The sequence below is a fragment of the Hyperolius riggenbachi genome, chromosome 3 (assembly GCF_040937935.1).
Source record: "Hyperolius riggenbachi isolate aHypRig1 chromosome 3, aHypRig1.pri, whole genome shotgun sequence".
Lineage (NCBI taxonomy): Eukaryota > Metazoa > Chordata > Amphibia > Anura > Hyperoliidae > Hyperolius > Hyperolius riggenbachi.
The window spans coordinates 487,617,671-487,644,765 of NC_090648.1; the positions used below are offsets into that span (position 1 = coordinate 487,617,671).

The following is a 27,095-nucleotide window of genomic DNA, read 5'->3' on the forward strand; positions in this document are numbered from 1 at the left end:
CCGCTCAAACATTTCCCTCACGGACATAGATGGCCCGAACGGTCCGCCAGTGAACAGTTCCCGGAGAACTTCGGTGGTTCGTGATCGCGGCGAACCAAAAACTTTTCCGGAACTTTGATTCGCCCCATAGTGCATCATTAGGGTCAACTTTGACCCTCTACATCACAGTCAGCAGGCACATTGTAGCCAATTAGGCTACACTCCCTCATGGAGCCCCCCCTTATAAAAGGCAGGCAGAGTCAGGCTTTTCACTCACTCGTGTGCCTGCAGTAATTAGTGAAGGGACAGGTGCTGCTGCTTCTGCAGTCAGACTCTCATAGGGAAAGCTTAGTTAGGCTCTTATAGGCTTCTTAGCTTGCTCATTGCTGATTCTTATTGCTAAAAAAAGCACCCCACAACAGCTCTTTTGAGAGCTAATCTTGTTCTTGTGATCTAATTTTTTTTTTTTTTTTTGTGTGGCCCACTTGCATATACAGCCCTGTCAGTCAGTCGCAGCTGGCCTTTGGCCCCTTGATGGTAATTCCTACTGTGCCACTGCCAGGCCCAGCATATTCAGTGAGTGACTACCTGTGTGTGTGACAGCTGCACATTTGTAATCCCAATCACTGCACCTGTTCACTGTTCAGTGCACCTACCTACCTACCTACAGGAGCGCACGCGTTGTTAACACCACCAGTCATTGCACCTGTTCACGGTACGTGTGTGTGACAGGTGCACATCTGTAATACCCAGCAGCACTGCATATACCTACTTGTTGTTCAGTGCACCCACCTACCTACGTAAGCGCACGCAGTGTGATATTTAATACCAACAGTCACTGTACTTCACTGTACTGTTGTTCTGTCATTGAGCTACCTCAGCCCGGCGATCATATGGACTTGAAAAAACGCTATCGCATGCACTCTGGCCATGGTGTGCACCAGTCCAGCATGGCCGCCACTACACAAACAGCTGTTTGCATTGCATTACACAGTGAGTTTAGTCTGTCAGTGTGAAGCAGTACACTAATTACACTCTCTGATTGATGCATACACATCACAGCAAGATGTTTTAAAGCACTTTAGGCCTCCAATTTAGCATGCAATGTGATTTCTGCCCTTAAAACGCTGCTGTGCGTCAAATCCTGATTTTTGGGTGGATTTTTGGCATGTATCCCACTCCGCCATGCCCCCCTCCAGGTGTTAGACCCCTTGAAACATCTTTTCCATCACTTTTCTGGCCATCATAAATGTTCCTAGTTTTCAAAGTTCGCCTCCCCATTGAAGTCTATTGCGGTTCGCAAAAGTTCGCAAGTTCGCGAACCTTTGCGGAAGTTCGCGAACCTAAAATCGGAGGTTTGGGCCATCTCTACTCACGGACACCTGGTTGCTGCTGTGGGCAGAGGAGCAGGAACCGCTCAAGGTGAGAGGCGGAGTGGAGGAGGGTGGCTGTGATTGTGAAGGTGCAAGGGATAAAGCGGCTGAAGATGATGCACCTGAAAGAGGAAGAGGAGAAAGAGGGTGGCTTTGCTTTTGTGTGCTGCTTTTCCTCAGGTGGTCTTACCATTGCAGTTTGTGACTTTTCTGCATGTGCCTTCGTAAGGCAGTTGTCCTTACGTGGGTGTTGGCCTTTTCACGGCTCAATTTTTGGTGGCAGATAGAACAGATGGCATTGCTCTGATCTGAGGCAGATAAACAGAAAAAATTTCCGCACCGCTGAGCCCTGGGGTGTGGGCACTATGGTGCACTATGCACTATGGTGGCGCCAGCAGCTGACGTTGAAGGGCATGTTGGCTGGCTGTCCATAGGTGACAATACATGGTGCTGGACACTGCCACCAGCTGTTTCTGATGACGAGCTCCCGTGCTTCTTTTAGGAACCCATCTCCTCCTACTCCTCACTGGCTCCCCCTCTGAACTGTCCCCCTGTTCATCCCTCTATTGGGAACCCACGTGAGATCCATATCATCATAATCAGCATCATCATAATCATCCTCCCCAGCTTCACTTGCATTAGACACCTCATAAACTGCACCAACAGCAGGTACTTCATCATCCTCCCCTTCACACGTTACGTCCATAGTGTCGCCTAACTCAGACATGTGAGGTGGTGTAACTTGCTTAGCGCCTTCATCTTGTTGTAACAATAATGGCTGTGAATCAGTGAATTCCCCACCAAATAACTCCTGCGAAGTGTCAAATGCAGCGGATGCGGTGCTTGTAGTAGCGCTGGTGGTTGCGGAAGATGAGGTATTCTGTGTTAAATAGTCAACCACGTCCTGACAATCTTGGGAGTTGATGGGATGTGCCTTCTTCTGAGCACTGTACTTTGGTCCAGGGCCGCACAAAATCACGTCAGCACGACCTCTAACAGACCTGCCGGGTGGCCTGCTTCTGGGTCTGCCTCTGCCTGTTGTTTTGTCCATATCGGGGGGGGAGATGAAGTGAAAGGTATGCACTAACTTGACTAATACAATGTGCAGTGAAAGGTATGCAGTGACTGGTATTACAATACAATGTGCAGCTGTCAAACATGTGCGGTCAAGGAGTGCGGTCACGTAGGTAGGTGCACTACTGAACAGGTATGCAGGGATTGGTATTACAATGTGAAGCTGTCACACACTGAGGTACCGTGAACAGGTGCAGTGACTGGTATATAATATAAGACAGCTTGCGGTCACGTAGGTAGGTGCACTGAACAGGTAGGTATGCAGGGATTGGTATTACAAATGTGCAGCTGTCACACACACAGGTAACGTGAACAGCTGCAGTGACTGGTATATAACAATGAAGCAGCTGAGAGCAGGAATGGGAAGAGGGCTCTATAATATAGGACCCAGAGCCTTCCCTCTCCTTAGGTATCTGTTTTTTGTTTTTGTTTTTTTGGTTTTTTTTATTAAAGGGAACCTTAACCACTTCACATTCAAGGGTTTTTCCCCTTAAAGGGGCAGTATTGCGAAAATAGTCCTTTTTACTTCATTACATATAAGTTATGTACAAGTGGAGTAATACTTTAAACACGTTTAGTGGCTGAACAAATGCAATTAGTACACTGGCATTACCTATTGGAAGCAAGGGAGCCACGTCAGAAGAAACATTTACTGACCCCAATTTAGACAATACCATTATGCTGTAGGAGGCAGCTAAATCAGCTGTTTGGTGTGGCATTATATTTCCCCCTTGAGACGTTAGAAATAGGATCCTCCACCTTGTAACTACACTCTCGTGCAGTTCTTCAGCTCATGTGAGCCGCGTGACGTCACCGCACTTCACAGATCCTAATGCTGCCTGCCGAGGCCCCTTCACCGCTGCTGGCAAGGACACGGACACCTATTGCTGTCCGTTGCTGTGGTTACCAGCTTTCAGATCTGTGCAGCATTGTGGCAGCAGCACGGAGCAGCCAGGAGTTGTAGATGTGTCCTGCTAGCATCTAACATTACGATTAAAGTTGTTGTTTTATTCACGAGGCAAGCATTCTTAGAAGGAAAGCAGTAAAAATGTAACTCTTTCCTTCTAAGAATGCTTGCCTCGTGAATAAAACAACAACTTTAATCGTAATGTTAGATGCTAGCAGGACACAGCTACAACTCCTGGCTGCTCCGTGCTGCTGCCACAATGCTGCGCAGAGCTGAAAGCTGGTAACCACAGCAACGTACAGCAATAGGTGCCCGTGTCCTTGCCAGCAGAGGTGAAGGGGCCTCGGCAGGAAGCATTAGGATCTGTGAAGTGTGGTGACGTCACGCGGTTCACATGAGCTGAAGAACTGCACGAGAGTGTAGTTACAAGGTGGAGGATCCTATTTCTAACGTCTCAAGGGGGAAATATAATGCCACCCCAAACAGCTGATTTAGCCGCCTCCTACAGCATAATGGTATTGTCTAAATCGGCGTCAGTAAATGTTTCTTCTGACGTGGCTCACTTGCTTCAAATAGGTAATGCCGGTGTACTAATTACATTTGTTCAGCCACTAAACGTGTTTAAAGTATTACACCACTTGTACATAACTTATATGTAATGAAGTAAAAAGGACTATTTTCGCAATACTGCCCCTTTAAACAATAGAGCAATAGCGCTTCTTCCATTCATTCGCCTATAATTTTTTACTACTTATCACAACAAAACAATCTATATCTTGATTTTTTCGCCACCAATTAGGCTTTCTTAGGGTGGTACTTATTGCTAAGAATGATTTTATTCTAATGGCATTTTAATGGGAATAATAAGAAAAAATTTGATAAAATTCATTATTTCTCAGTTTTCGGCCATTATAGTCTTAAAATAATACATGCTACCGTATTAAAACCCACGCATTTTATTTGCCCATTTGTCCCGGTTATTGCAATGTTTAACATTTTTCCCTAGTACAATGCATGGCACCAATATTGTATTTGGAAATAAAGGTGCATTTTTTCAATTTTGCGTCCATCACTATTTACAAGCCCATGATTTTAAAAAAATAACAGTAATATACCCTCTTGACATATATATTAAAAAATTTCAGTCCCTAAGATAACTATTTATGGTTATTTTTTATGTTAATTTTTTTTAATACAAAAAACAAATCTTGGGTACTATGGGAGAGTGTGGGAGGGAAACAGTTCTAAATGTATGACTTTTTATCAAAACAAATTGTATGTAGGTGTAATTTACAATTTGACCACAAGATGTCCTTGTGCATTCCCTTCTGATGCATACTATTAGTACGCTAAATAGGAAGCAGGGCGTGGACGTGTAAGTATCGGATTTTGTGAATGACACGGCATCTCATTGATCGCTGGCACTCATTCACACGGGGACTTGGATTAATGAGTGGGAACTGTGTTCCCATTCATTCATCCCCCCTCTACCGATCGAGCGCGGGAGTGAGAGGGCGTGCACGGCGGCAAGGGAGGAGTATCAACGTCCCTGCAAGGTAAAGTAGGGGCGTAGATATTTGTCCCGGGGATGGGAAGTGGTTAATCGAGCCCCCAAAAAACTCTCACTTTCCTGGAGCTTTTACCAGCCATCGCCGTCGTCCTTTGCCCCTCTGTTCTGGCACTATGACTGCCAGTAATCTGGTCAATTGCCGCCAGTCGAGGTCTTCTGGACATGCGTGGCTCGGCTGCACGTGCCCCTCAGCCATGCTCCTGTCCCCTGGGGCGTTCTGTGCCTGCACAGTAGTACTGCGCAGGCACAGAATGCTGCAGGGGACTGAAGCACGCGGCCAAGTTGCGCATGCGCAGAAGGCCTCAACTGCTGGGAGTCATAGCAGCTTAAAGAGAATCTGTATTGTTAAAATCGCACAAAAGTAAACATACCAATGCGTTAGGGGACATCTCCTATTACCCTCTGTCACAATTTCGCCGCTCCTCGCCGCATTAAAAGTGGTTAAAAACAGTTTTAAAAAGTTTGTTTATAAACAAACAAAATGGTCACCAAAACAGGAAGTAGGTTGATGTACAGTATGTCCACACATAGAAAATACATCCATACACAAGCAGGCTGTATACACCCTTCCTTTTGAATCTCAAGAGATCATTTGTGTGTTTCTTTCCCCCTTCTGCTCTCATGCACTGAAGTTTCAGGCTGCTCTTTTCTTCCTGCAAACAGCTTTGCCCTTGTCTGTAATTCCTCAGTATGTGAAAGCCCAGCCAGCTCAGAGGAAGATTTATCCAGCTTGTAAAAGATAAGAGAGAAGAGAGAAGCTGCTCTAATCTAAATAATACACAGGCAGTGTGCAGAGAGTGGCCTGGAAGGGGGAGTTCATAGCAGAACCACAACACTGAAGAACTTGGCAGCCTTCCAGACACAGGCCGACAAGTCTGACAGGGGAAAGATACATTGATTTATTACAGAGACTGTTATAGTAGAAAGTGCTGCAGTAAGCTAAAACACATTAGAATAGCTTTTGGAACTTGTAGGATGATAAAAAACAGGATGCAATTTTTGTTACGGAGTCTCTTTAACGGAGAGCCCGAGGAGGACTGCGAGGAACACAGCGCGGCTCATGGGGCTGGAGGAAGCTCCAGGTAAGTATAAATAAGCGCTAGTGAACCATCTCTGGTTCACTTCAGGTTTCCCTTCTCAGAGTTTTCTTTGTTTTCAACAGCATTTTCTGAACAGCAGTTTAACTGCCAAAATAGTAAGATACCAGCCAGCCTCCCTACTCACTTGCACACTATTTTGTCAGTTAGGCCTAGGGTTGCCACCCAGCCGGTATCTGGCCGGCCCAGCCGTTAATTTTGCTACAAAGCCGGCGCCGGAATTTTTTTTTTACCGGCAAGTCATTTGCCGGTAAAAGGCTAAACTGACTCCTGCCCTCTTTACTGCGCAGTGGCCGGGCTACGCATTGTACCAGGCTGCTCTGCCCCTTCTCCCTGTCACCTGTGAAGATTCGGCCACGCTGAAGCTCCGCCTCCCAGCAAGTTTTGAATGGAGCGTGTTCTTGCTGGGGCTGATGGGGAGCAGAAGAAGCTGCCGCCAAGACTTCAAGGAGAGGGCTGCTGGACCTGGCACTTCACCGCACTGAAGAGGAGCGATGGAGCAGAACAGCAAACTGAGGAAGGGGAGAAGAAAGCCAGAGCCAGCAGCAGCGTGATGAAGAATGCATGTCGGGGAGGAGCCTGAGGTAGTATAGCTGTCTGGCTTTCAGTCTGGCTTGTTTACTTTTTGTGTCTCTCCCCCTCCTCTCCCTCCTGAATGTTGTGTGTGGTGTGGGCAGAAAAGGTATGTATGTGTGTATGTGTAGGTGTGTGTACAGTGTGTGTGTGTACAGTGTGTGTGTGTACAGTGTGTGTGTGTGTGTGTGTGTGTGTACAGTGTGTTTGTGTGTGTGTGTGTGTGTACAGTGTGTTTGTGTGTGTGTGTGTGTGTGTGTGTGTGTGTGTGTGTACAGTGTGTACAGTGTGTGTGTGTGTGTGTGTGTGTGTACAGTGTGTACAGTGTGTGTGTGTACAGTGTGTGTGTGTGTGGTGTGTGTGTACAGTGTGTGTGTGTGTGTGTGTGTGTGTGTGTGTGTGCATACCTCCCAACATTTCAATGTCCCAAAACGGGACAATTAGGCCACACCCCTGGCCACGCCCCCAACCCCCTAGTCACGCCCACCCCAGGGGAAAAAAAGTTTTTTTTTTTTTAAATAATTTTGTTATTAAATTACTCCCAAATGGGAGGGTGCCGGGGTGGTGGTGGTGAGGAGGAGGAGGGGGGTGGCCAGGCAGAGAGAGGGGGGGAAAAAAGCCGATCGAGGCACCAGCCCGCCCGGTATGCGGCATGTATGGCCGCCGCCGCCATCATTATCCTTCTCCCTCCCTCCTAATGTGTCCCCCAGTGTCCCCAGCCGCCGCCATCATTATCCTTCTCCCTCCCTCCTAATATGTCCCCCAGTGTCCCCGGCTTCCCCCCGCACAGTAATATGGGCAGCAGAGCGGGCAGTGAGTCTTACCACTGCCTCTTCGCTGCGTACCGGGATCTCCTCTGATCTTCTCGCTTCCTGTGACAGGAAGCGAGAAGATCAGAGGAGATCCCGGTACGCAGCGGAGAGGCAGTGGTAAGACTTACTGCCCGCTCCGCTGCCCATATTACTGTGCGGGGGGAAGCCGGGGACACTGGGGGACACATTAGGAAGGAGGGAGGGAGAAATAAATAGCGGCGGCAATCCATCCCGCATGCAGATCCCCGGGGCTGGTGCCTCGATCAATTTTTTTCCTTGTCTCTAATGACCTACCATATTATTAATATGTATTTATATAGCACTGCCATCTTCTGTAGCACTTTACAGAGTACATAGTCATGTCACTGACTGTCCTCAGAGGGGCTCACAATCTAATCTTACGATAGTCATAGTATAATGTCCTACCATATTATCATTATGTATTTATATAATAGCACTGACATCTGCTGCAGCACATTACAAACTACATAGTCATGTCACTGACTGTCCTCAGAGGAGACCACAATTTAATCTGTATTATAGTGTACCATATGTCCTAGACTTTTTTTTCCCACTGCATCTTGTTACTTAGCTTCCACTGCACCCTAGCACCTACTGCATGTCTGTCACCCACTACTTGTTAGCATCTTCTCATGCTGGATCCACACCATACAATTTTTTGGCAGATTTACCTGCCAGATCGATTATTTACAGCATGTCCGATCTGAGCATCAATCAATTTTTTGAGCAATTTTCTGATCAATTTCTTTTCGTTTCTATTGAAATCTATCAGATAATGGCTCAAAAAAATCGATCCTCAGATCGGACATGCTGGAAATAATCGATCTGGCAGGTAAATCTGCCAAAAAATTGAGAATGAGAAGATGCTAACAAGTAGTGGGTGACAGACATGCATGGTGTGCATCCAGCATTACTACTGTCTAGTTGTCTCCTGCTGCCTGCCTATCACTACCTGCTTTCCACTAAAATATATTAATTAATATCTACCTTTAACTAGAATCTACTGATCACCACAAGCCTCTCATGTGAATCGACCAATCACTACCAACCTGCCACTAGAATAGTTGATTAATTAAGGTAATCAAGACGGGTAAGTTTACCTTTCTGAATTTGATTTGCCCCATCCAAAGAAGTGATATAGCCCCTATATATCCTATATATCACTATAGAGCTTATACTCTGTGCCTGTACTGATATTAAACTCACTGAAGTGTTGCCTGATCTTTGCTCCCTCCAGTATGTACAGTGTAAGCGGTTACTCTGTGCATGTACTGATAGTAAACTAGCTGCAGTGTGTGGTGATCTCTGCTACCCCCAGTATGTACAGTATAAGCTGTTACTCTGTGCATGTACTTATAGTAAACTAGCTGCAATGTGTTCTAACCTCTGCTACTTCCAGTATGTACAGTATAAGCTATTACTCTGTGTCTGTACTGAGAGTAAACTAGCTGCAGTGTGTGCTGATCTCTGCTACCTCCAGTATGTACAGTATAAGCTGTTACTCTGTGCCTGTACTGATAGTAAACTAGCTGCAGTGTGTGCTGATCTCTGCTACCTCCAGTATGTACAGTATAAGCTGTTACTCTGTGCCTGTACTGATAGTAAACTAGCTGCAGTGTGTGCTGATCTCTGCTGCCTCCAGTATGTACAGTATAAGATGTTACTCTGTGCCTGTACTGATAGTAAACTAGCTGTAGTGTGTGCTGATCTCTGCTGCCTCCAGTATGTACAGTATAAGCTGTTACTCTGTGCCTGTACTGATAGTAAACTAGCTGCAGTGTGTGCTGATCTCTGCTACCTCCAGTGTGTACAGTATAAGATGTTACTCTGTGCCTGTACTGATTGTAAACTAGCTGCAGTGTGTGCTGATCTCTGCTACCTCCAGTGTGTACAGTATAAGCTGTTACTCTGTGCCTGTACTGATAGTAAACTAGCTGCAGTGTGTGCTGATCTCTGCTACCTCCAGTATGTACAGTATAATCTGTTACTCTGTGCCTGTACTGATAGTAAACTAGCTGCAGTGTGTGCTGATCTCTGCTACCTCCAGTATGTACAGTATAATCTGTTACTCTGTGCATGTACTGATTGTAAACCAGCAGTATTGTATGTACAGCATTAGCTGTAAAGCCTGATTCACACATACAATTTTGATTAGCCAATTTTACTACTTCTAGGTATTATGAGAGCTCAGCTCTGTTCATAGTACTGTATATACAGTCTGTTGGCTCTCATACTACATGGGGGTGGTAAAATTGGTCAGTGATTGACCAATCAAAATTGAATGTGTGTATGCATCTTTACTCTAAGCCTATACTGATAGTAAACTATCTAATTAAAGGATAGGGGCTCCGTCCAACATTTTGCTGGGCAGGCCCTTCATCTTTAGGTTACAGGCTGCTAAGTTTATGTACATTTGGCCATGCCCACTCTCTGAATTACCACACCCATTTTTTCCGCTGGTTCTTCCAGCCTGGTGCCCGGATCTCCTGGGATCCTAGCAACACCCCTGCCTTTCACCCCTCTTCTAAGATTGGCATCAATTCCAGCCAATCACCAGCGAGTGTTGCCGCGCCCCCGGCTGTGTTATTCACTCGCACAGGCTGGGGTAGGAGGAGGAGTCGGCAGCTGACAGTTCTTGCTGCCTTTGTGAGCTGCACATGTGCCCGGTCTCTGTGCTGGCTGGCTCCACTGTACGCAACAATAATGGCTGGCTGTACAATAGATAGGACCTTTTTAATTTCTCTTCACCGGCTGGGAGTCCTATCTAAGGGATACCATGGATAGGTCTCTATAATTTAATGTTATGCCTATTATCAACCATAATCTGTTGTAATTATGCCCTCTTCTTACTGTTCTTGTTCAGTTTTAGCAGTCATCTTGTGCAATTTTGAAAAAAATAGGGCGTAACAGACCACACCCACTTTTAGGCCACACCCCCAAGCCGGTATTTTTTTTTTACCCAAAAGGTGGCAACCCTAGTTAGGCCCCTTTTACACTTAATCAGTTGGTGTGCATTAGTGTGCGTTAGTACGCGTTGGTACGCGACGTGTTAGTATGCGTTTTTTCCATAGCGGTGCATTGTGACAAACATTTCAGTTAAAACACGTTAAGTGTGAAAGGTGCCATAGAAAAACATGGGCATTACTTTGAAAATCAGTTTTCTTTCCGTTTTAACTGAGAGCAACTGATTAGGTGTAAAAGGGCCCTTAGAGTTTGCAACTGCTGTTCAGGAAATGCTTTTCAAAACAAAGAAAACCCTGAGAATCCTCCATGAGGAGATTGACTGGCCCAAAACCTATTGTTCTGTCAGATTTTAACTGCCTACTTTTTTCGCGACAGAGGTCCTTTAACGCTTCAGACTCCCTTTGGCAGGGAACACGTTTGACTGTTTTCGTGCATGTTTTCTCTGTACAGAAAAACTGAGAACTCATGTTAATCAATGGGCTAGTTCACACTTAATATGTTGTTCACGCGCACAAAACAAACTGACATTCCGCATGATGACTCTGCACATTTTGGCCCCGTTCACACTGCACGCTTTGCCGTCCGCGTTTCGGGAACGCGTGCAGGAGGCCGGCACGCACGACATCAGACATTGCATAGAGTGCACTGTCTGATGTTCACACTGCATGCGTTCCAGACCAGTTCAGTCCGGGAACGCATGCTGCACGCATTTTTTTCCAGAAACGCGTGGCTGACCCATTCACATCAGTGATCAGTTTTCTCTATCAAAAGTATGAAGAAAAACGCGCGCAGAAAAGCCTCGTTCACATCTAGTAACGCAGATGGCTGTGCGATCAGAACGCAGCGCATCTAATCGCACGCCATCTGCGCCGCTGATCCCATCCATTGACAGTGATGGGATCAGCTCTGCGCTTCCGGGCAAAATGCAGGCAGCAGTACGCAAACGCTTCCCAGCGCATCGTACTGCTGCGCAGCGCAGTAGATGTGAACGGTAGAAGGGCAGTCTATGCCTTTCTGCCGTTCCTACGTTTCAGCACATCATACGCGCTTCCATATCGCACGGAAGCGCGTATGACTCCTTTGCGTTCCCTTTTTCAGTTGACTTCACCAGTCAGTAGTGTTGTCCGGATCATGAACGATTCGGATCTTTGATCCGAATCTATTTTGTGAGTCGAATCATCAAAATGAGTTATTCGGATCGCAAAAGGGGCAGGGCCAGGAGCGACACGCCCCCTCTCAGCGGGCAGCGGGGTCCTGGAAGCAGAGCAGAGATGGATCGCTCTGTTGGAGGGGACTCAGGGGAGCCAGCCTTGCAGGGACAGGTAGAGGGGACATGGGTGCCACTGCCAGATATGTGTAGAGCACACATACTGGCTGAAATGTGCTGCTCATTATAGGCTGTCTGTTCCATAGTTGTGCACAGTGAACACATTGGAAACTTTTGGCTCAGCACAGCTCAGTAACTTTGCAGGCACTGTGATTGCTGTGCAATATGATCCTCCTGCACTGCTCTAAACAGCTGCACTTTACTTCTGGGAATCATGCTTTGGGAAATGCTTTCTTTCACTGTGCTACGTTTCCATTCAAGGTATACAGATGAACATGTAGGTGAAATATATGTAAAGCATATGATTGCATCATGTGGGTATTGTGTGCAAACAAACATTTATGCTCTCTGCTTCCCTCCTCCCTTCTCTGTCCACTCATGCCCTCTGTCCATCTTCTCCCCTTCTCTGTGTGTCCACCCCCTCCCCTTTTCCTGTCCTGCTAGTCATTTCACCCTCCAATGCTTCCCTTGTAAAATGATCCGAGATTCGGATCAAAGATCCGGATCTTTTCAATGATCCGATTCGAATCATCCGGATCATTGAAAAGATCCGAACTTCCCATCTCTACCAGTCAGTGCGGCAAACCGTTATTGGTGTATTACCAGTTCTGGCCGCTAGATGGCAGTGTAGAGCGTCAGGTTGTCCCGCCGCCTTCTCCTCCTCTTCCTCCCCCTTTGGTCAAATGACTGTCTCGGCGCTTCCCCCCCGCCCCCTAGTGACGTAGCGTCCGTCTTGGCCTGGAGCGCGCCGTGCACACATTTCCGCCTGCGTAGCTGCGTCCATTGTGTGAGGGAAGCAGGAGAAGGGATAGCCGGAGAAGGAACTCGTGAGAGGTGAGCCTGTGAATGATGTCCGCGGATCCCCGGCGCGGCGGCCTCTCCTCGCAGCACGCCCCGCTTCCCCCTGTGTGTGAGGCTGTCATGGCGGCCGCTCGCGCCTCACCTTTGTCCTCGCGGGCGCCGCACCACGTGGCCTCCGCCTCCCGGGGAATCAGTGCTCTGCCCTTTACAGTCATTGTACGTGTTTGTGTTTCGGGCAGCCGGGGGAGGGACTCTTCTCTGACTGTGATCACCTGTGATGGGGTAAAGGCCATATTAGAGGGTTCTGTGGTGGCTATTGCCATGGGGCCCCTGCCTGTGGTGGCTATTGCCATGAGGCCCCTGCCTGTGGTGGCTATTGCCATGAGGCCCCTGCCTGTGGTGGCTATTGCCATGAGGCCCCTGCCTGTGGTGGCTATTGCCATGAGGCCCCTGCCTGTGGTGGCTATTGCCATGAGGCCCCTGCCTGTGGTGGCTATTGCCATGAGGCTCCTGCCTGTGGTGGCTATTGCCACGGGGCTCCTGCCTGTGGTGGCTATACCTTGGGGCCCCTGCCTGTGGTGGCTATACCTTGGGGCCCCTGCCTGTGGTGGCTATACCTTGGGGCCCCTGCCTGTAGTGGCTATACCTTGGGGCCCCTGCCTGTGGTGACTATGCCCTGGGGCCCCTGCCTGTGGTGACTATGCCCTGGGGCCCCTGCCTGTGGTGACTATGCCCTGGGGCTTCTGCCTGTGGTGACTATGCCCTGGGGCCCCTGCCTGTGGTGACTATGCCCTGGGGCCCCTGCCTGTGGTGACTATGCCCTGGGGCCCCTGCCTGTGGTGACTATGCCCTGGGGCCCCTGCCTGTGGTGACTATGCCCTGGGGCCCCTGCCTGTGGTGACTATGCCCTGGGGCCCCTGCCTGTGGTGACTATGCCCTGGGGCCCCTGCCTGTGGTGACTATGCCCTGGGGCCCCTGCCTGTGGTGACTATGCCCTGGGGCCCCTGCCTGTGGTGACTATGCCCTGGGGCCCCTGCCTGTGGTGGCTATGCCCTGGGGCCCCTGCCTGTGGTGGCTATGCCCTGGGGCCCCTGCCTGTGGTGGCTATGCCCTGGGGCCCCTGCCTGTGGTGGCTATGCCCTGGGGCCCCTGCCTGTGGTGGCTATGCCCTGGGGCCCCTGCCTGTGGTGACTATGCCCTGGGGCCCCTGCCTGTGGTGACTATGCCCTGGGGCCCCTGCCTGTGGCGGTTGTTGCCCCGGGCGCCCTGCCTGTGGCGGTTATTGCCCCGGGCGCCCTGCCTGTGGCGGTTATTGCCCCGGGCGCCCTGCCTGTGGCGGTTATTGCCCCGGGCGCCCTGCCTGTGGCGGTTATTGCCCCGGGCGCCCTGCCTGTGGCGGTTATTGCCCCGGGCGCCCTGCCTGTGGCGGTTATTGCCCCGGGCGCCCTGCCTGTGGCGGTTATTGCCCCGGGCGCCCTGCCTGTGGCGGTTATTGCCCCGGGCGCCCTGCCTGTGGTGTAGGTCTCAGGTTTTCAGCATCTAATATCTTGGTTATGTATTAGATACTTATGCATTATACTATTCACAACATTGGCATTCTCTTTGCAACGAAGATATTTAACCAATGTTTTAACCTTTTTGGCTTTTAAGTGCACCGGTTTCCGAGTCATTTGGGAGTAGCGGGGGGTTGTCTACTGCACCTTACTGCAATCTGCTGTAATTGAAAGTTATACGCTTTTGTGGTCTCTGGTGAGATTTGTGTGACCCGTCTAGGGCCAGGGTGGAGTGTAAACCAAGCACAACATTTAATTCAGCTGGTGTCCAGTATTTGTCCATTAGGATTCCACTGCTGCTAGAACTATTTGTTCAGAGAGTTGAGACTTTTTTTTTTTTTTGGGTGTGTGAATAAGCCTGAAGCTCCATACATACTAGATAAAGCTCAGTTGCACACATGCTAGATTATTGGTATAGGCAGTCATCGTAGGCCACCAATGCAAAGCTAGCGTGTACAGTGGTCCTTGACTCTACCTTGGCTGCTAGGCCAGTGATCCCTGGTGTATCTATCAGGGCTGTGGAGTCGGGGCAATTTTGGGCACCCGGAGTTGGAGTCGTTGATTTCTTAAATGTCGGAGTCGGATAATTTTTGTACACAATCCACAGCCCTGTTAAGTATTAGACTAAGGGCTCGTTTCCACTAGGGCGAATCCGCATGCGGGCACTGCATGCGGATTCGCATAGCTAATGTTAGTGGATGGGGCTGTTTCCACCTGTGCGGCGTGCGGGAGCGATTTGGCAGCGGGCCAAATCTGCACGGCGGGACCCACAGTTTTCGTCTGCGTCGGGAATCCGTGCGAATCGCCGCTAATGTATTTGGTACATGCGTTTTTACCCGCGATTTCGCGTGCGATTTCGCACACTTCCCAATGTTGTTTGGTCCTGGCAGTGTCATGGTTAATTTCGCATGGCACCCTGCCATGCGAAATCGCGGGTGAAACGCACCCGCATGCGTTTTTACAAGCGTCGGAATGCCGGCGAAATCGCGTCGCACTAGTGGAAACGGGCCCTAAGGAGTCGAGGAGTTGGAGCCATTTTGGGTCCCCGGATTTGGAGTCATGGTTTCATAAACGTTGAAGTCTGAAGATTTTTGTACCGACTCCACAGCCCTGGTATCGATTTGCCCAACTGATGGCCAAGGGTGTTGCTTTTCCAACTGGTTCCTGCGTAACGTCACACTCGCACTGCTCAGTCGACCTTTTGTCTTCCCCAGTATGGCAATGGAAAATGTTGCTAGCCTTCAAGCTAATCCAAATCTCCGCTGGGCATGAAGCCTCTTATGTGTGTACGAGGTCTAAGGTTCACGCTAGAACCAAGAATGGGCATATTCGCAGAACAGTCCAGTGAACACGCTGATGGATCACATGTAAAGGATTTGATCTGTTCTGTTTCCTTTGCTGGCACAGAACGCAAAGTCTCTGCCTCCACACAATTTTTTTACACTGGACTGAGTCAGATTTGTTATTATAGCAACCTATATATGATGTGTCCAATACAACGGAGACTCTGTGAATAAGTGGGTGGCGACTGCAGGTTTCAGGTCATTGTCCGTGACACGAACCATTGTGAACCTAACCTAAGTAAAGTCCTGGACTGCTTACTAATTGGCATTTTAGTAGAATGAAGACATTGGTGCAGGCACCATTAAACTGTGATTGTGCTTTCATTCCACAATGCTGTACATTATCATGATTGACAGTGTGCAGCATCCAACCAGGGATTGACCAGCACATCAGAGACAAAGGTGCTCAGTCTGCTCTCTTTCATAGACCCAAATGTGACTCTGCGGAGGAAAAAGCTTGCCCCCATAGGAGAAGTCAGAAGTATTTAAAGTGGACCCAAATAAAAACAAGTTTTCAGAAATAAAATCTATTTTCTAACTTATAATAGCAGCCTTTTTTCAGCTGCATGACAAATACTCTATATTCCTGCGTATAAGACTACTTTTTAACCCTTGCAAATCTTCTGGAAAGTTGGGGGTCGTCTTATACGCCGGGTGTCATTGATGCCGGGTGATACACCCTATCCTGTTACCGCCTCTCAGATCTCCCTGCTGAGGGAGCGCAATCTATTCTTCCATACTGCTCTGATAAACAGGTAGACAAGGAAAGCTGACCAGTCTACTTAAAGAGAAACCGAGGTGTGTTTAAAGAATGTTATCTGCATACAGAGGCTGGATCTGCCTATACAGCCCAGCCTCTGTTGCTATCCCAAACCCCACTAAGGTCCCCCTGCACTCTGCAATCCCTCATAAATCACAGCCGTGCTGTGAGGCTTTGTTTACATCTGTAGTGTCAGTCTCAGCTGCTCCCCCGCCTCCTGCATAGCTCCGGTCCTTCCCCCGTCCCTTCCCTCCAATCAGCAGGGAGGGAAGGGGTGCAGGCGGGGACTGGAGTTCTGCAGGAGGCGGGGAGAGCAGCAGACTGACACTATAGAGATAAACACAGCCAGCTCTGACAAGCTGTTTGTCAGCAGCGTGGCTGTGATTTATAAGGGATTGCAGAGTGCAGGGGGACCTTAGAGGGGTTTGGGATAGCAACAGAGGCTGGGCTGTATAGGCAGATCCAGCCTCTGTATGCAGATAATATTCTTCAAACCCACCTCGGGTTCTCTTTAAGGAGAGTTGAGCAATGCAACAAGTCAATTGACTATATACTGTTATATACTGGGTAACACATAAAGTACAGCACCAGTATCTGTTTATACACAGCACCAGCACATTTTTTTTATTTTTTTTTGTATTTTAATTTGGTGTGCGTTGGAAGAGGGGGTAGTCCTATACGGCGAGTATATCCCAAACTCTATATTTTAACTGGAAAAGTTGGGGGGGTCGTCTTATACGCCGGAATATACGGTATAAAATATTTAACATTTATTGGAGGAACCCCTCCCTTCCTTTCATATTGCCGGGACAGAATCCGGCAGAATGGTGGAGGAAATAAGAAAACAAAACACAGGCTGCTACTGATGATGTCACAGGGGATGTGATCTCAGCTTGTGTGAGATTTCACATAGATGACAAGTTATAGGTGGCGCTTGTGGATCCCAACCTACCAAACAAGTTCAGGGAACAATTTCTTCCCGTATTGGCCTGCTGCTCTACACAATGTTGGGGTACCCCTAACCCCAGCCTTACACGAAAATGTCAAAAAAGAGATGTGTGGAGCGCTGGCACTTGGTATAACCGTGATATCACTTTATTAAAAAACAATTAGATTAATTATATAAAAATCACATACAATATTGCATCCATTCACACATCCATCCAGCCCAAGAGTATGCTGATGAGCCCAAAGGGACTTATATATGTATAGGTGCACCTTAAAAAATCAAAAAAAGAATCAAGATTCCATAAAACCCGGATAAAAGGACGATTTTCAAGCTGCATAAAAGACTGGGTGAAAACTTCCCAAAATATATTACAGAGCGGGCAAGAATCTGTGTCCTGCTATTGCACAAGTCCAGCTCAAATATCCAAGTTTAACAGCCAAAGAATATACAGTTATCACCTCGCTGTACACTCTGTTGGATGACAAAAAACGTCTAACTTGCTTAATTGGGTATCATGCAGTCTATATGCTTACAACATGAAGGTATCCTCCTCAGTCCGCGTCTTTAAGCGTTGGCAGATGTACGACTCCGTCCGAAGTTCACACAACCGTTATCCAGAGGAGAGAGGGGAACTAGGGTTGGTACCTCCGTCCACACCCACCCGCCGTAGGGGAAAAGCCAGGCGGGGATAGCGGGTCCCGTTCAAACTACCGCTCCTCACTCCTCGCAATCCACGGCAGCCTCCTTCAGTACTTCCTGGATCAGAGTTCAGGCCAGAGACGTCACTTCCGTGCGTCTCACTACTTCTTCCCTGCGTTCCAGCACGTACCAGATTATCAATGTTTGCACTGGTTTTGCTTCGGAAACCTCAGTTTGAAAGAACAGTAGATTCCAATAGATCTCATGGGGCGCCCCAACTCGACCTCATTAACATGTTTCAACACAAAAACGTGTGTCTTCATCAGAATGATTGGAATTGTCCTGAAACCCCAACACCAGCCTTATATAGCTCCCAAACTCCTCCTCCGATACTCCTCCTCAATCTTCTCCTTAAGGGCACAGTACATTCCTGGAGGTTTTACTGGACACTTCCCAAGCGATTTCTATTTTTCATTTTATTTTCTTTTGTTTTGTTTTATTTCACTAATCTTCACTATATATTCTAATGGGCTAAAGATCCACATATAGTTCCTTAATTACTACAAAAATCTTTAAAATCATAAAACTATAAAATTACATATATATCTATATGTGCACACGCCATCATAGCCTGCATTTTATTTAGCATCATCAGCAACTCTAGCTCATCAGCATCCCCCCTGGTGTAATCCATCATCATACATTCAGACTTCATTTAAAAAATCCAAAAAGCTCCATCTCTTCATTTAAACCCCTTGGTGCCAGAGTGTCCAGACTAAATATCCACCTACTTTCCACCCTGGACATTCTGGCAATGAAGTCCCCTCCCCTCGGGTCCCTTGGAACCACTTCCACCCCAAAAAAGACAACCTCTTTAACCCGGCATCCATGTACCCTTTTGAAATGTCTAGACAGTGGGTGTTCTTCCCACCCCTTCTTTATGTTATTAAAATGTTCGCCCACCCTTGAATGAAGTTCCCGCTTTGTCCTTCCGATATACTTTTTCCCACAGGGGCATATCAAACAATAAATAACACCCCTTGTGTCACAGGTGATCAGCTGATTGATCTTATAACTCCCATGTAGCCCTCCAACTTCAGTGATCCTACTATAGCTTCTTGTACTTCTGCAATTAATACACCTACCACATCGTACAAATCCCCCATCTTTATGTGCTTTCACTAATGGGCCTACAGCCGCCATTGCCACCTTCAGACCAATATTGCCTGGTTTCCTATATACAAAAGAAGGATGTTCCGGTAATAGTTCATTCAGAAATTTGTCTTCCCTCAGGATTTGCCAATGTTTATTTATAATTTTCCTCACAACACCACTCTGTGCACAAAACTTCAGATTCAACTTTAATGAAAAATCCTCCAAATCCTTATCAGTTCTTTTGACTAATAAATCCTCACGACGTATAGATTGTACTATTTTGCTTTCTCCAATATCCCCTCATCATAACCTTTCTCCTTAAACTTCTTTGTTAATACATCAACTTCCTTTAAAGAGAACCCGAGGTGGGTTTAAAGAATATTATCTGCATACAGAGGCTGGATCTGCCTATACAGCCCAGCCTCTGTTGCTATCCCAAACCCCACTAAGGTCCCCCTGCACTCTGCAATCCCCCATAAATCACAGCCATGCTGCTGACAAACAGCTTGTCAGAGCTGGCTGTGTTTATCTCTATAGTGTCAGTCTGCTGCTCTCCCCGCCTCCTGCAGAACTCCAGTCCCTACCTGCATCCCTTCCCTCCCTGCTGATTGGAGGGAAGGGACGGGGGCAGGGACCGGAGCTATGCAGGAGGCGGGGGAGCAGCTGAGACTGACACTACAGATGTAAACAGAGCCTCACAGCACGGCTGTGATTTATGAGGGATTGCAGAGTGCAGGGGGACCTTAGTGGGGTTTGGGATAGCAACAGAGGCTGGGCTGTATAGGCAGATCCAGCCTCTGTATGCAGATAACATTCTTTAAACACACCTCGGGTTCTCTTTAAATATTCTACGTTTTCAGTACAATTTCTTTTTAACCGTATCAGTTGTCCTTTAGGCACATTGTTCAACCAAGATGGCAAATGGCAGCTTGTGGCCAATATATAGCTATTAACATCTGTCAATTTTGTATATGTGCGGGTCTTAATCACGCCCTCTTCTATATATATATATATATATTCAAATCCAAAAAATTAACCTGTTTGCGATCAAACACAGAAGTAAATTTTAGATTATACTCATTGGTGCCAATATTCTCCAAAAACTTCACCAAGGCTTCCTCGGAGCCCCCCCAGACGAATAGGACGTCGTCAATAAACCTTTTCCATAGGACCAGGTCCGCGCCGGGCCCCCCCTGACCATACACACGGGACTCCTCCCAATGGGCCATATAGAGGTTTGCATATCCCGGCGCGAACCTGGTCCCCATCGCCGTCCCACTCGTCTGGAGGAAGCTCCTCCCCCCATATTGGAAATAATTATGTGTCAATATGTATTTAATTGCATCCAAAATAAATCCCCTCTGCTCCTCTTTCAAGAACTCATCCTGAAGTAGAAAAAATTCCACTGCTTCCAATCCCTTCTGGTGTTCAATAATTGTGTAAAGGGACGTCACATCCAACGTACCCAAGATCCAGCCGTCCTTCCACTTCATGTCATTTAACAAATTAAGGACATGTCTGGAGTCCTCCAGGAAGGCCCGGGTACATCTCACGTGCTTTTGTAAAAATGTATCAACATATCTAGATAAATTAGAGGTAACAGACCCTATACCCGAAACTATGGGCCTCCCCGGAGGACTCCTTAGGTCCTTATGTATCTTGGGCAAATGATAGAATATAGGTACCCGTGGATGTTGTACATTCACAAAATCAAATTCCTTATTTGTCAAAATGCCTTCTTGTTTGGCCACTTTCAATAATCCCTCAAGTTCTTCAGCAAACTGTTTGGTAGGGTCCCTCTTTAAGATTTTATAAGTACCCTCATCACTTAACAATCTGCGTGCCTCAGAGTCATAATCCTCTGTACTCTGTACCACGATTCCACCCCCCTTATCAGCTGGACGGATAACAATTGATCTATTCATCTGTAAGTCCTTTAATGACTGTGCCTCTTGTTTTGTCAAATTACCTCAAGAAGCTGGTTGGGGTTTAACTTTCCTTAGATCTTTTTCCACACAACGTTCAAACAACAACATCTCCTTACTCATTTCTCCCGTTGGGTTGAACCGGGAGGGGTTCCTAAGTGAGGTATGCAAAAAATATTGATGAGTCACTTTAGGAACTATTGGATTCTTCTGAAAATATTTCTTTAGGCACAATTTCCTAGTATATTTTTTAATGTCTATATAGGTCTCGAAGACATTCAATTTAGAGGTCGGGGCAAATTTCAATCCTTTTTCCAATAGTTGTTTGTCAGTTTCCTTTAACTCTATATTGCTCAGGTTATAAATGCCCCGCTCCTTATCTGTCTTAACCATATATGTTTCTGTAGTACCCTTCCCACCCCTACCACCCCTACAGCCCCTCATCTTCCTCTTACTCCCTCCCTTCCTCTCCCCCCTCCCTTCTCCTCCCCCCCCTTGTTTGGCCAAAAAATACTTATTAATGGTGTTTCCACCTCCCTCCCCTAAATTACTTGATCGAGTTTTAACTCCACTCCTCCTAGGCCCTCCCCAAACCTTATGTGGGGGAATGGTTTTCTGTTGTCGTGTTTGTATTTCACCATTAATATTACTATCACGTCGAGGTCCATCAGGTCGTTTCTTACTGGCTTCTTTTTCACCACAAGTTCTCTGAATAATACTCACCTCCAGTTCACTCTCCCCCTCATTTTCCAATATTGAATACCTATTCTGTGTGGGCACTCCCCCAAAAGTCCTGTTACTTATCCCTTGTCTAACTGGGGCATCCTTGTGTCCTTCATATATATACTTCTCTTTTAGGGTAGAGTTATATTTATCAATACCTTTATTCCAGGTTAAGTTACTTTTATTTACTTGAGTATGTTTAAGTTTTGATTGCTTCTGATGTTTTTGGTATTTTTGTTGTTGTTGTTGCTCTTTTAGGGGTTTTTTTAGGGGTTTTTGTATATGTGTCAATTCTGGTTCCTCTGTGGACCTATTGTCATAGACAACAGGTGGATCTACTACCCAGTCATCATCTCCCACTGGTCCACACCCAGCCCGTGACACCCCGTCCGTTATAGGACCTCCCACCGCCCGTCCCACCTCTTCCCAATCCACCTCACTTTCTGATTCTACCTCTCTCACCTCTCTTCCCGTATCACAGATCTCTGGATGAATCCCAGTGGCATCTACTGTAACCAGGGTATCTTCGTGTACACTCCATTGACACGGGTCCTCGACCACCCCAATGTTGTGGGATACCTGAACTGGGACCGAATCCCTAATGAACTTCCTCTTTTTTTTCTCAATAATTTCATCCTCAAGATGTTCTAATCTGCCCCTGATACTCTTTTCCATATTTTGATACTCTGGGACTTTATTAAAGGGTTCCATCTCCTTTTTCAATTTACCTATATCCTTATTTAGGTTGAAACACTGGGTCCTTCTCGTGTCCCTAATAAAGGTCATAACTTGTAGGGAAAAACTATGAAACATACGGTCCCATTCCTCCTGTACCACTGGTGTGGATAGGTCTGCCGCTAGCTGTTTATAGATAGTCAAACCCACAGGGGATATTTCCCATAGGAGATACTGGTCTAGTGTGGCAACCTCCCATTGATTTTTTGTTTCTTTAATCAGTAATTTCTCTAAATTCTTGAGGTTATAAACCACATCCTCCCAGTAAACCCCAGCACGTTCCTCATGTTCTGTATAATTAAAAAATGTATTAATCCTGTCGGTTTGTTTATTCCTAAAATCCCAGATACTATCCACAGCCGCCATCCTGATAGGGGTAATTCAGAACAAAAAATGACAAGTTATAGGTGGCGCTTGTGGATCCCAACCTACCAAACAAGTTCAGGGAACAATTTCTTCCCGTATTGGCCTGCTGCTCTACACAATGTTGGGGTACCCCTAACCCCAGCCTTACACGAAAATGTCAAAAAAGAGATTTGTGGAGCGCTGGCACTTGGTATAACCGTGATATCACTTTATTAAAAAACAATTAGATTAATTATATAAAAATCACATACAATATTGCATCCATTCACACATCCATCCAGCCCAAGAGTATGCTGATGAGCCCAAAGGGACTTATATATGTATAGGTGCACCTTAAAAAATCAAAAATCAAAAAAAGAATCAAGATTCCATAAAACCCGGATAAAAGGACGATTTTCAAGCTGCATAAAAGACTGGGTGAAAACTTCCCAAAATATATTACAGAGCGGGCAAGAATCTCAGTGTCCTGCTATTGCACAAGTCCAGCTCAAATATCCAAGTTTAACAGCCAAAGAATATACAGTTATCACCTCGCTGTACACTCTGTTGGATGACAAAAAACGTCTAACTTGCTTAATTGGGTATCATGCAGTCTATATGCTTACAACATGAAGGTATCCTCCTCAGTCCGCGTCTTTAAGCGTTGGCAGATGTACGACTCCGTCCGAAGTTCACACAACCGTTATCCAGAGGAGAGAGGGGAACTAGGGTTGGTACCTCCGTCCACACCCACCCGCCGTAGGGGAAAAGCCAGGCGGGGATAGCGGGTCCCGTTCAAACTACCGCTCCTCACTCCTCGCAATCCACGGCAGCCTCCTTCAGTACTTCCTGGATCAGAGTTCAGGCCAGAGACGTCACTTCCGTGCGTCTCACTACTTCTTCCCTGCGTTCCAGCACGTACCAGATTATCAATGTTTGCACTGGTTTTGCTTCGGAAACCTCAGTTTGAAAGAACAGTAGATTCCAATAGATCTCATGGGGCGCCCCAACTCGACCTCATTAACATGTTTCAACACAAAAACGTGTGTCTTCATCAGAATGATTGGATTTTTGGGAATCTTGATTCTTTTTTTGATTTTTGATTTTTTAAGGTGCACCTATACATATATAAGTCCCTTTGGGCTCATCAGCATACTCTTGGGCTGGATGGATGTGTGAATGGATGCAATATTGTATGTGATTTTTATATAATTAATCTAATTGTTTTTTAATAAAGTGATATCACGGTTATACCAAGTGCCAGCGCTCCACACATCTCTTTTTTGACAGATTTCACATAGATGACTCCCCTGGGAGGGAGGGTAGCTGATGACAAACACATCCATGCTCTAAAACCTCCTAAGCTCAGAAGTAATGGCTGCCACCTGTATAACCCTAGTTATGAAAAGAGAAGGGTGAAAAGCATGCACTGAAATGCTCATAGCCTTGAGGGAGTGTATATCTATCTTTGTATGTGTCAGAGTGGTAAAACTAAATATTTTGAATAAAAAAAATGCTTGGTTCGGATCCGCTTTAAAGAGACTTTAAAGCAGGGGTCTCCAACTCAACTTACCTGGGGGCCGCAGGAAGCAAAGTCAGGATGAGGCTGGGCCGCATAAGGAATTTCACAATCGCGGTACATCGCCGCCTCTGCCCGCCCCTCTCACTCTTCCTTCACAGAGAGGGGCAGGGAGAGGCGGTGATTGACGTCAGGAGGGGCAGAGCTGAAGCTGAAAGCTCTGCCCCTTCCAGGAAATGCCGGCGGATTGCCCCCCGGGCGATTTGGGGGCTCTGCAGCCCTCGTTTAGCGGCGGGGATGCGGCGGATTACTTGGGAGCACTGAAGCGAACTATAAGGAAGCTTTTGCTGGCGAGGGCCACAAAATATTGTATCGAGGGCCGCAAATGGCCCGCAGGCCGCGAGTTTGAGACCCCTGCTTTAAAGGCTCCAAAAAAAGGTTTTTACTTCAAAAACCTCTTTAACCTAATTCCCCACCTAAAACGCTGCATCCCCGAGACTAAAAACGTAATTAATCACCCCTAACTCCTGGGGCAAACATCCACGACTTTCCTGGTTGTGGATTTTGCTGCCCGGCGGGAGGCAGAGCTTTGGGCTGTAGCTCTGCCTCCATGTGTGTCAATCTGCGCTGATCACCGCCTTTCTCAGTGAAAGAAGACTGAGAGGGGTGGGGAGATGCGGAGATCCGCACAGATGGACGCGAGTAGAGGCAGAGCTACAGCCCAAAGCTCTGTCTCTATGCGGAAGGAGCCCCGAAATCAGCCCCAGGGAGTTTGGGGTGATCGAGTTTTCAGCCGCGGGTATGCGGTGTTTCAGGTGAGGCAATTATGTTATGTTAAAGAAGTTGTTTTTTTTTTAAAGTAAAAACATGATTTTTTTTGGGGGGGGGCTTCGGAGTCTCTTTAATATACTAGTGAGCTTTCTCCCTGCCATGGAGCCACGCACGAATCTGAAGCAACGCAGTTGTCGACTAAGCATCTTCATGTGTGCTGGTGGACCTCTGCTTGGGTGATGTACACTGTTATTTTGTGTACAGCATTGTAGAATAAAAGCTCCATCGCCATTCACTGGTGCCAACACCGTGGTCTTCATCCTACTATAGTGCACTTGTTTTTCTGACATAGAGGCATGGTTGCTTTTGCTATGGCTAACAAGTTCCTATCCTATCAGAGTGCAGAGGTATAATATTCTTTATTCAACGTTAATTTGGATTATCTGTTTCAGGTTCCAAGTAGCCCTTGCAAATTTTTCTTTGCAGTAGGAACTTGAAAGATCTTTTCTGCTTGGCCTAACATTCCAGCATATGAGGAGATGCAGAAGTTCTTGGCCCAGACAAGAAGGGAATGGCCTGGAGCAGTGAAACTTACTTGCTATTCCACATTTTCACCCATACACACCTAGCACATCATTTCTCAAGTTTCTTTAACTCTTCCATAAAAATTCTGAAGCCCAGTCACTGAAATACTGCTTGATGCTACCACCACCTCCGTGTATTCCAAAATGACCTCTTTCAAATGCTTACAGTTGGAAAATAGAATACTAGTAGTTTCCATCCAAACCTGATCAGATCTTGCTCCCATCTATTCACCCAAATTCACTCAGCTCATCCATCGTCTTATGAGCAGATTAATTATTTTTATGCAAAAGAACACCTACAGCAACTTACTTTGCACCCCTTACCCAACTTTTAAAGGAAACTGCTAAATATAGTATTTTCATAGTATGTAGAGGAAAGAATCGACACAAGGTGTATGACTGGCAGTGGAGGAGATGTGGGTGCAAAGATAGCTGTGCCCCAGCTTGGGCACCAGCTTGCAAATTAAATGTCACCTTTACCCTATCCTCCTATCACCATCGTACAGTAAAAAACATGCAGAGCCTTACAGCTGTTTCATGGGGATCACCTTGCTTCAGAGGCAATAGCTTGATTACTCTGATTTCTGCTCTTGCAAACCTAAAGTAGTATTCTGCAACGTTAGAGGCTACTGTTGTGCATTCCCGCCGCAGTACATGCCTGGAGATGTAGTCCGTGGATGGAACTACATCTCCCGGCATGCATTGCGGCAGTTTGGCAAAAGGAGGGTCAAGCAGGCCAAACACATCAATTTCTCCTGTCGATAAACAATTTGATTGCTCTGATTGAACCTGTGAGAAATTGGCGCAGCATTAGGCCTGCTCAATCAAGCGTTTTCTGGCAGAGATTGGTTGATCGGCCACAGATTTTCGGCACCTGACAAGAAGGTACTCTCGCCTGTCCGCCGCACGGCCCGGTCTTTTCTGGTCACCATCATCTTCTGTGTCCCTGGGTGCCTGTGTAATGTAATAGGCACTAGAGAGCTCTAGCGGTCACAGCACCCCTAGTGTCTATCACCTGTATTACACTACACAGGCACCTGGGGACAGGAAGTGAAGAGCCCAGGACGATGCAGGCGTGGTGGACCGATAACCACTCGGGGGGAGAGGGATTTGCACCCTGGCAGCACATAGATTTTCAGATTTCAAGCTGAAAAATCTGTGTGTCGTTTGTGGGGGCAATCAAGCTGATCTGATAATTATGGGAAAAGGATCTATCTGCTGGCCATATAGTCAGACCAGTCTATGGCCACCTTGACAGATCATCAAAATGTAGTTGGATTAGGGGCAAACCTCTGTTAGTTCACCTTGTGCTCTGCCCACAACAAACCAATTCCTAACCTTTGGTCTTTGTTACACTGAAAACAGTCTGCTGGAAAACATGCTTTTGCTTGCAGCAGCTGAATCGTCTCTCAGCAGATTTTCTTGCTGCAGGGGTTCGGGACATGGCCCTTTTCCAGCTCTACAGAGGTTTATAAGCCTCTAGCTCAGTCTGTGTCCCCTCCAAAGCTATTGTATAAGAAATCGGTTCACTTATTACAGCAATTTCCTCTGTGTTTAGCCTATGAGCAGCCTATGAGTAGACTAGCAACCTCCTCC

The 27,095-nt window shown here is 46.9% G+C and overlaps 1 protein-coding gene and 1 long non-coding RNA gene across 4 annotated transcripts in view; one reads left to right on the plus strand and one right to left on the minus strand.

Moving 5' to 3' along the window:
- LOC137564366 (uncharacterized) overlaps positions 1 to 12,375 on the minus strand; it is a 128,959-nt gene extending 116,584 nt beyond the window's left edge. For both annotated transcript variants that reach the window (XR_011030587.1, XR_011030586.1), the window contains exon 1: positions 12,301 to 12,375. This is a non-coding gene — a long non-coding RNA (uncharacterized lncRNA). The remainder of the gene's footprint in view (positions 1 to 12,300) is intronic.
- A 26-nt stretch (positions 12,376 to 12,401) lies between these two features.
- The window catches only part of MATR3 (matrin 3), a 67,093-nt gene continuing 52,399 nt past the window's right edge, over positions 12,402 to 27,095 (plus strand). Inside the window, exon 1 of one of the 2 annotated variants that reach the window (XM_068278146.1) lies at positions 12,402 to 12,531. The gene's annotated coding sequence lies outside the window, so the exon portion shown is untranslated. The remainder of the gene's footprint in view (positions 12,532 to 27,095) is intronic. The other variant, XM_068278147.1, reaches the window with a different exon arrangement.